Genomic DNA, 10,193 nt, shown 5'->3' on the forward strand with positions numbered 1-10,193 from the left:
CATCTCATACAGGCAACTTAATGGCCCAACTGAAAGTCCTAGAAAAAAAAAAAAAAGAAGCAAATGCACCTAAGAGTAGCAGATGGCTGGAAATAATCAAACTCAGGGCTGAGATCAGTCAATTAGAAACAAATAAAACTATTCAAAGAATCAATGAAACCAAGAGCTGGTTCTTTGAGAAAATCAACAAGATAGACAAGCCTCTAGCCAAACTAACTAAAAGGCAGAGAGAAACTATCCAAATCAGCAAAATCAGAAATGAAAAGGGCCACATAACTACAGACACTGAGGAAGTCTAAACAATCATTAGGTCTTGCTATAAAAGCCTATATGCCACAAAATTTTAAAATCTAAAAGAAATGGACAATTTTCTAGATAGAGTCCATCTACCAAAATTAAGTCAAGATCAGGTAGAAAGACTGAATAGTCCTATATCCCCCAAGGAAATAGAAGCAGTCATCAACAGTCTCTCTTCCAAAAAAAAGCCCTGGGCCAGATGGATTCAGTGCATAATTCTACCAGACCTTCAAAGAAGTGCTAACTCCAATTCTCTCCAAACTATTCCACAAAATAGAAACAGAATAAATATTACCAAACTCGTTCTATGAAGCCACAGTCACCTTGATACCTAAACCACACAAAGACCCAACAAAAAAGAGAACTTCAGACCTATCTCTCTTATGAACATTGATGCAAAAATACTCAATAAAATCCTTTCAAACCGAATCCAAAAACACATCAAAGATATCATCTACCATGACAAAGTAGGCTTCATCCCAGGCATGCAAGGGTGGTTCAACATACGGAAATCCATCAATGTAATCCACCACATAAACAAACTGAAGGAGAAAAAACACATGATCATCTCCTTAGATGCCGAAAAAGCATTTGACAAAGTTCAACACCCATTCATGTTTAAAGTCTTGGAGAGATCAGGAATAAAAGGCACATACCTAAAGATAGTAAAGGCAATATACAGCAAGCCTATAGCCAACATCAAACTCAATGGAAAGAAACTTAAATCAATTCCACTGAAATCAGGGACAAGGCAAGGCTGCCACTCTCTCCATACCTCTTCAACATAGTACTTGAAGTCCTAGCCAAAGCAATAAGACAACTAAAGGAAGGGGATACAAATTGGAAAGGAAGAGGTCAAAGTGTCACTATTTGCAGATGATATGATAGTATACATGATCGACCCCAAAAATTCAACCAGAGGACTCCTTCAGCTGATAAACACCTTCAGCAAAGTAGCTGGATACAAAATCAACTCAAAATAATCAGAAGCGCTCCTGTATACCAAAGACAAAAGAGCCGAGAAAGAAATCAGGGAAACAACACCCTTCACAATAGCCACTAATAACACAAAAAAAACCTTGGGGTGACTCTAACCAAGCAAGTGAAAGACCTGTTTGAAAAAAAAAAAAAAAAACTTTAAATCTCTGAAGAAAGTAATTGAAGAAAATATCAGAAGATGGAAAGATCTTCCCTGCTCATGGACTGGTAGGATTAACATTGTGAAAATGGCCATCCTGCCAAAAGCAATCTACAGATTCAACACAATTCCCATCAAAATACCAACTCAGTTCTTTACAAATCAGTTCTTTGAAAGAAAGATTCTCCACTTCATATGGAGGAACAAAAAACCCAGAATCTCCAAAATGATTCTGTATAACAACAGGTAATCTGGAGGTATCTCCATCCCCAATCTCAAACTGTACTACAGAGCAATAGTAGTAAAAAGTGCATGGTATTGGCATAGAAACAGAAAGGAGGATCAATGGAACCGAATAGAAGACCCAGAAATAAACCCACACACCTATGAAGACTTGATTTTCGACAAAGAATCCAAAACCATTCAATGTAAAAAAGACAGCATCTTCAAGAAATCGTGCTGGGCCAACTGGATGTCCACATGCAGAAAAATGAAAATAGATCCATATCTATCACCCTGCACAAAACTAAAGTCCAAGTGGATCAAAGACCTCAACATAAAACCAGATACTCTAAATCAGTTAGGAAAAAAAAGGAGGTAACAGCCTAGAACTCATTGGCACAGGAGACAATTTCCTGAACAAAACACCAACAGCACAGGCGATAAGAGCAACAATCAGTAAATGGGACCTGATGAAACAGAAAAGCTTCTGTCAAGCAAAAGACACTGTAGTCAGAACAAAACGACAGCCTACAGACTGGGAAAGGATCTTCACCAACCCTATATCTGACAGAGGGCTGATATCCAGCATATACAACGAACTAAAGAAGTTAAAAAGCAATAAATCAAGTAATCCAATTAAAAATGGGATACGGAGCTAAACAGAGAATTATCTGTAGAGGAATATAGAATGGCAGAGAAAAACTTAAAGAAATGCTCAACATCCTTAGCCATCAGGGAGATGCAAATCAAAACAACCCTGAGATTTCACCTTACACCCATCAGAATGGCTAAGATCAAAAACTCTAGTGACAACACATACTGGAGAGGTTGTGGAGAAAGGGGAACCCTCCTCCATTGTTGGTGGGAATGTAAACTGGTACAACCACTTTGGAAGTCAGTCTGGAGCTTTCTCAGACAATTAGGAACAGTGTTTCCTCAAGACCCAGCTATACCACTCCTAGGCATATACCCAAAATTTGCTCAAGTACACAACAAGGACATTTGCTCAACCATGTTTGTAGCAGCTTTATTTATAATAGCCAGAACCTGGAAATAACCCAGATGTCCCTCAACAGAGGAATGGATACAGAAATTATGGTATTTTTACACAATGGAATACTACTCAGCAATCAAAAATGAGGAAATCATTACATTTGCATGCAAATGGTAGGATCTAGAAAGGATCATTCTGAGTGAGCTATCCCAGAAGGAGAAAGACACACATGGTATATACTCACTCATATAGTCCTATAAGATATAATAAACATAATATAATCTATACACCTAAAGGAGATAAACAAGAGGACCTGAGGTAAGATGATCAATCCTCACTTAGAAAGACAAATGGGAGGTGCATTGGACATAGGAGAAAACAAGCAACAGGACAGGAGCCTACTGCAGAGGGCCCCTGAGAGACTCTACCTAGCAGTGTATCAAAGCAGATGCTAAGACTCATAACCAAACCTTCGGCAGGGAAACATATGAAAGAAGAGGGAGTTTGTATGACGTGGAAAGGACAGGAGCTCCACAAGGACCAAATATATCTGGGCACAGGGGTCTTTTCTGAGACTGACACTCCACCAAGGACCATGTATGGATATAACCTAGAACCTCTGTGTAGATGAAGCCCGTGGTAGCTCAGTAACCAACTGGTTTCCCATAGGAAGGGGAACAGGGACTATTTCTGACAGGAACTCAATGGCTGGCTCTTTGACCTCCCCACCCGCAAGGGAGGAGCAGTCCTTCTAGGCCACAGAGAAGGACTTTGTAGCCAGTTCTGAAGATACCTGATAAAACAGGATCAGATGAAAAGGGAGGAGGCCCTCCCCAATCAGTGTACTTATAAAGGGGCAGGGAGGAGATAAGGGACTTGAGGGAGCAGATACAGCTGGGATACAGAGTTAATAAAATGTAACTACTAATAAAAAAAATTTAATTTAATTAAAAAAAAAACAATAAAAAAAACGATATGTTTCAGAAGCAACCAAGGTTGTACCTCCCACTTGCATCTGAACTTGGTAATGTAAGACTCACCCAGGTGGTATGGGTTTTGAAGGCATAAAGGAAAGCAACTGAGGCTTGGTACTGTGTGGCAGAGCTGGCATCCCTGGAGCCCTTTGTAAAATTTCAGTCCAGTTACAGCAAGGAGCCCCAATAGCTTTGGATTTGTGAGTACCATGGGATGACCATCAAGAAAGAAAGAAGCAAACGTAGAATAGAGCCAGGCAGAGCAAGCTACATGTGCTGTAGAGAGCAGAGCTGGAGAATGACTCAAGCCCCTTAGAGGAACCCAGAAGATCACAAGTGAGTCACAAATTATTGGACATTGACTTATTTACACTTTTGGAGTTTGATTTTTTTTTATTCAGTTTGCAACTGTGCCTGGTTCTTCCCTCTTGAGGTCAGAAAATATTTAACTTATTTTTTTTTTTATTGTACAAAAGCCCACAGCTAAGAGTCTTTGAATTTTAAAAGATATTAAGGAGAATAAATTTTTAAAGACTGTGATACTTCTAAAATTTGGAAAGTTTATATTTTACTGTTGATGTTAATGTATGATTCTGGGGAAGAACAAGAAAGGTAAGGTTATGGCTAATAATGTTGTGTTTGTGTGTCAGGTTTGCAAGGGGTCAGTTTTGTGCCTAGTTTTATGTCAATTTGACATAAGCCAAAGTTATCTGAAAGGAGGGAACCTCAATTGAGAATATGCCTCCATAAGATCCAGCTGTAAGCCATTTTATTAATTAGTGAATGATGGAAGATGGACCAGCCCATGGTGGGTAGAACCACCCCTGGGCTTGTGGTTCTGGGTTCTCTCAGACAGCAGGCAGAGCAAGCCATTGGGAGCAAGCACTCCTCCATGGCCTCTGCATCAGCTCCTGCCTACAAATTCCTGCCCTGTTTGAGTTCCTGTCCTGACTTCCTTCCATGATGAACAGTGATAATGGACGTGTAAACCCAATAAACTCTGTCCTTCCCAAGTTGTTTTGTCATGGTTTTCATCAGTAGCAACAGTAGCCTTAACTAAGACACCATCCTACTGTCAATTGCACCTAATCTGTTTCTACCATTGAAAAAAAGATTACAACAGCGAAGGTTCCAGTTTATAGAATAATTTCATATGTAAATTTATTTTCCAATGCCTTTGGAGTGTCCTTAGCAATGCCCTTCCAACCATGATCGTCTGGTTCTTTAATAATAGGCTTTTGTTCAATGCCTGTTCTACCATCTTCTTTCATCACTTAGCCCATTTTTCAATCTTTTCTTTCTCACATGCACCGCAGTTAGGTAATTATTCTCAAGTTCCCACAAAATACAAAACTTGATCCCAGGGGAGATTCTTAATCTGTTTAATGTGCTAGTCTTTCCTGGTAAGAGAATAGGACATAATCTAAGGGTAATTTAAGTTTCTAAGGATCAAGCTTGTCCCAGTGTACATAATGATGAAAACTAAGTAAATGTTTGTAAAATAATCCATGTTGTGGGAACAGCATAGTAAAAATATGTAGAGCAGAGCCTCACATGCATGAGGCTAGGTTTGGTTCAGTATTGCAGTCATATACACAAAAAAGATTTATTTGCATTTTGAGCCATGGTAAACTGGGGATCACTGCATATGGGTAAACACATTACTTCAAATCACAGGATTGTTATTTTTAAAGTTGTTGCATAGTCAGTGTGGGTTATCATTAATGAAAGTAATATTCCTGATAAATGAAAGGTCCAAAATTGAATAAACTACTCATAAGGGTTTCAAAAGTGATCATATACTAATAAGACTTTTCTAAACAAGACAATCAAATTGTATAGCACAGATTAAGACATAGATAGACATGATGATCTGATTTTTTGAGATTTGTTTGATTGTTTGTTTATGTTTTATGCATATGAGAATTTTGCCTGCAAGTAAGTCTGGGCACCACAGGCCAGAAGAGGTCATCATCAGAGCCCCTAGAACTAGAACTTCAGACAGTTGTGAGCTGCCAGATGTGTGCTGACAGTCCTCAGGCAAGTTCTCTTGAAGAGCTGTACGTGCTCTTATCTGCTGAGCTATATCTAGCCTCTGATACCTAATTTCAGTGGAACACTTAAATATTGTGTTTTCATGGCCAATTGGAGTTTAACATGTATTTTGAAGTACAATTCCTATTTCTTTTGCCTTTTATTTATTCATATTTGTCTTTTATTCTATTGATATTTTTCTGACTAGTTTAAAAAATTTCTTTACACAAAATGGAAGAAACTCAATCTTCAATATTGACATAAGTTACAAGTGACTGGAATATAATTTTCTTTTATATTTTTATTTATTTATCTTATAGGGATGGGTGTTCTATAATTTTCTTTTATATTTTTATTTATTTATCTTATAGGGATGGGTGTTCAGGTGCTGAAGAGATGTTTTATCTTTATATAATTCCAAAAAAAAATTATGTTTTGTTTCAGTTACATGATTGACCTCTCTAACTCTCTTGCTATCTCATTTTCCCTCCCTCTCTTCCTCCTGCTATCTTTATAATATCTAAGTGTCTCAAAGGACCCTAAAATCATTCAATTTAGTAAAATTTTCTGTTAGCTAATCAGAAATTCTCAGTTGAGCTATTCATTTTAATAATTACTACATTGATTTCTACATTTTTGCACTGTATTGCTTTCACAGTGTGGTTTATTTTACAAGCATTGCCTTTGTACACAAGATCATTTACACTGGGACAGGCTCAATGTTTAGAAGCTTAAATTACCCTAAGATTATGTCCTGTTCCTTTACCAGGGAAGATTTGTACACTGTACAGATTAAACATCCCTCCTGGGGTCAAATTCTGAGTTCCGTGAGAACCTGAGAATCATCATGACCTAAGAACAGTTCATGTGGGAAACAGAAGACTGAATAGACTAAGAAAGATCTGTGGAAAACAACTGGAGCAAAAGCCTATTATTGTAGGAAAGAAACATGAAAGAAATCTCTAACTTTAAGAAAAGAAATAGGTATTTCTACTGGTTTGCATGCTCATACCAGCAAGGCAGATTAGAGATCTTGTAGACCCCTGCCCTGGCCACCCACTCCCACAGCCCTGCCCTCAGCCTGGCTGGACAGGTTAGAGTTGTCAACGATTCATGTTTACTTCACACTCTCTGTAGTAGTTTGATTTCTCTTGCTGTGATAAAGTACTCTGACAAAAACCACTGAGTGGAGGAAAGGGTTCATTTGGCTTACTCTTCCACATCATAGTTCACCATTTTGGAAATCCAAGGCAGAAAGATGAAGCAGAAACTATGGAGAGATGTTGTCTGCTGGCTCATCTCCAAGGTCATGCTTCACTAGCTTCCTTACACAACCCTGGGCCACCTACCCAGAAAATTGTGGCACTCACATTTGGCTAGGCCCCCCTACATCAATAAAAAAAATTCCTGGCAATCTCCCACAGGCATGCCTATGGCCTAACCTGTTCTCAGTTCTCTCTCAATTGATACTGCCTTCTCAGGTGACTCTAGACTATCAAAGTGAAAATTAAAACTAGGTAGGACCCTGCTCTGTACCCCATCCCTGGCCAGACAAGTGAGTATTAGGGTCTTCTGTCCATATAATGCATTCCCATAGACTCCATGGTTCCCTACTCAACCACGCAGGTTATAGGTCTAGAAAACTTCTGCCTCCAGTACATCCTTCAACCGCCTGTGTGTTCACATTGGCCAGACAGCATGCGGACTTTGAGGAGCCCTGTTTTTGTTGCATGCTTCTGCAGCTTTGCTTTCTACCAACCTGAACAGCTTAGAAGCCTCATGACTTCCACCTCCGGCACACACTGCCACTGGTATATGTGCTCACCCCATGTGGACAACATGGAGATCTCAGGAGTCCTCCCCTGCCGTGCTCTCTTGCTCCTTCACACCCAGTTTTGTCAGATTAGAAATACTTAAGAAACCCCTTGCAATGGGCAAAGGATCACCTTTGTGGTGGTGGTGGTCTTATATCAGTTAAGGGCAGAGCAGATAGCAGTCCTTTGTTCATCCTAGCTTGATGCCTGGCTTCGCTTTTTATCCCTAGGACACAAAAATCAAATCAAATCAAATCCAGGCAGCACAGCACAGAAGGAGAAAAAGAGACAGAAACCTGCATTCCTCCATGCCACATAGTGCAGGTAGAGAAAGATGCCCACAGACCTGACCTCCAATGCAGATGGCTCAGGAAGACACTGGGTTGCAGCCACACTATGCAGGGCAGACAGGAGTCTACCAGTGATGTGGTCAGCCTGTATTGGGAGCCACCACAATGTGTGAGTATGTGGTGGTCAGATGCAAGAGAAAAAAGTGGAGCTGCTCGAGCATTATGAAGAGAGATGGAACTGGAGACTTGGAGGTTATGAGTGGCCAGTACCACCACCTGGGGGCATGGTGAGGTCTCAGCCTGAGCTGCCACTGAAGGTCATGCCTGTGTCTGTGTCTACGCAAGGCCAGGGGCCGGTGTTGACATTCATGGCTCATGCTACCATTAGAGAATATGGGAAGGTCCTTGGTTGGAGAAGCCCCAGGGAAACACATGAATGCCCAGTGGCTGTGCAGTTGCTATGTCTACAATGCAAACTCCATACCTAAAACTCAGGGAACATCATACAAGAGGGGGTAGAAAAAGTCTAAGATTCAGAGATCCAGGCTATCTACTGTGAGATACTTAATAGGGAATTTGCTCCCCCCAAAATCCCAATAATATGACGAGACTCCAGCCCTAGATAAAAACCTACAGTCAATCAATGGCTGCTTAGAGAGGTAGACTCTTCTCCAGGAACTATTGACAGTTAATGGTGGCTGGGGAAAAGATGCCATTGTCTTCAGTAGAGTAGCTACTGGTATGTTATTCCATGTTTCAGTAAATAACCAACCATGCGTGTTTATGCACGTAACCCAATTTAAACTCAGTAGGTCACAACACAGGAAAGACACAAAAGAGGGAAGTGAAATTGCTGGGAAGAAAATTTTCAGTGTGGGGAAGGGGATGAGACAGCATAATAAGAGTGGAAGAACTGAAATTATTATATTCATGTTTCAAAACTGTCAAAGAATACAAAATTGAAAAAATATATATACCACCTGGAAAATAGTCCCATGGAAGTGAGTTTTCTTTTAGGGCACATTACCTTTGTAGGAGGCTGTTGTTGTAACAGTCTTATAAACAGCATCCCAGTGTGGTGTGTTCCCATTTTTTCTCTCTCTCTATCCCCTCCCCTTATATATTCTTTTTTCATGGTGGAATCTATATCTATATGTAATATATAGTTCCTTTATGTAATTTTTACTATTTTATTAATTTTTATTAACTTTTATTCTTTGAATTTCATACACATACTTTGATCATAATCATCCCAACTCCTTTCAACTCTCCTCAGATCCACTTCTGTTTTTGACCCCAACTTCATGCACTTTTGTTTTGTTTTAATTTTCTAACTCAAGCAGCAAGCAAGGATGGGAATTGATGCTAGAATAAGAATCCAAATCATAAGAGTCTCTTGCCCTCTTAGTCTTTTCCTTGTTCATGCCTCAGAGGATAACTGAGTTAGAATTTCATGGTCAGCGAGTACCACATGTAATTCAACATAATCTTATCTAAGAAACTCTTCAGAATACTTGTGTAACTGGCAATATCTTCAATGCAGCTTCTGTTCAAAACATATTTCTACATTATGTTCTCTTAATTTAACTCAATCATGGGGTAGCAAATACTATACCTTGGATTATAACTTGGTTAGATATCTGTTACATTGATAATATTACATGCTGTACTTGGGTTAATCCCCCTGGAGAAAATGATCCATAAAAGAAGGGAGGAGCTGTGGCTAGAGTAGGTCTCACCTAGTTCCTCTTGATTCTCTTGGCTACCTTCAGACCCAGCATTATTTGTTCCAACCTATTCATTAGATCTGCTCCTGGGTATGAGCCATTCATCAGAGAATGCCTCATCATGAGGAGCCACAACCTTTAGAGTAAACTGACATATTGCTCAATGAAGACAAATATCAGAAGCTATCAACTGTCCATAGCTCCTCAGTGGTGGAGGCTTGTCAACTTCTTCCCCCTCCATGCCAGAATGTTGACTGGCTCTATCTCATGCAGGAAATCACAACTGCTATGAGTTCATGGGTGTAGAGGTCCTGTCATATCCAAAAACCACCGCTTCCCCAGGGCCTCTCCAACTTCGGGCTCTTACAGTCTCCCTGCCTCCTCTTAAGAAGTGGTCCTTGAGCCTTGATTGCTATAATATAGATATTCTCTTTGTAGCTGAGCATTCTACTGACAGTTAAGGCTGTGTACATCCACCAGTTTGAGTTTCCGTATTAACTGATGAGAAAAGAAACTCCTCTGGGGAGGTCTGAGAGGGGCAGTAATCAATAGGTAAATTCGCTATTTTGTTTTATTGTTTAAGTGACTGATCACCCGTGCTTCTGTTCACTGGGGCTACCACCCTTATTCAGTATGTGTCCAAGAAAACCGCCTCCATTGTATCTCCCCAGTTGCAATGAAAACAAAAAAAGGAGGAAAAAAA

At 39.8% G+C, this 10,193-nt stretch overlaps 1 pseudogene; it reads left to right on the plus strand.

The window, feature by feature from the left end:
* The first annotated feature begins 7,579 nt into the window (after window positions 1-7,579).
* LOC132649655 (small nucleolar RNA SNORA48) lies at window positions 7,580-7,712 on the plus strand (annotated as a pseudogene).
* The last annotated feature ends 2,481 nt before the right edge of the window (window positions 7,713-10,193 follow it).

The sequence above is a fragment of the Meriones unguiculatus genome, chromosome 20, assembly GCF_030254825.1.
Source record: "Meriones unguiculatus strain TT.TT164.6M chromosome 20, Bangor_MerUng_6.1, whole genome shotgun sequence".
Taxonomy (NCBI): Eukaryota; Metazoa; Chordata; class Mammalia; order Rodentia; family Muridae; genus Meriones; species Meriones unguiculatus.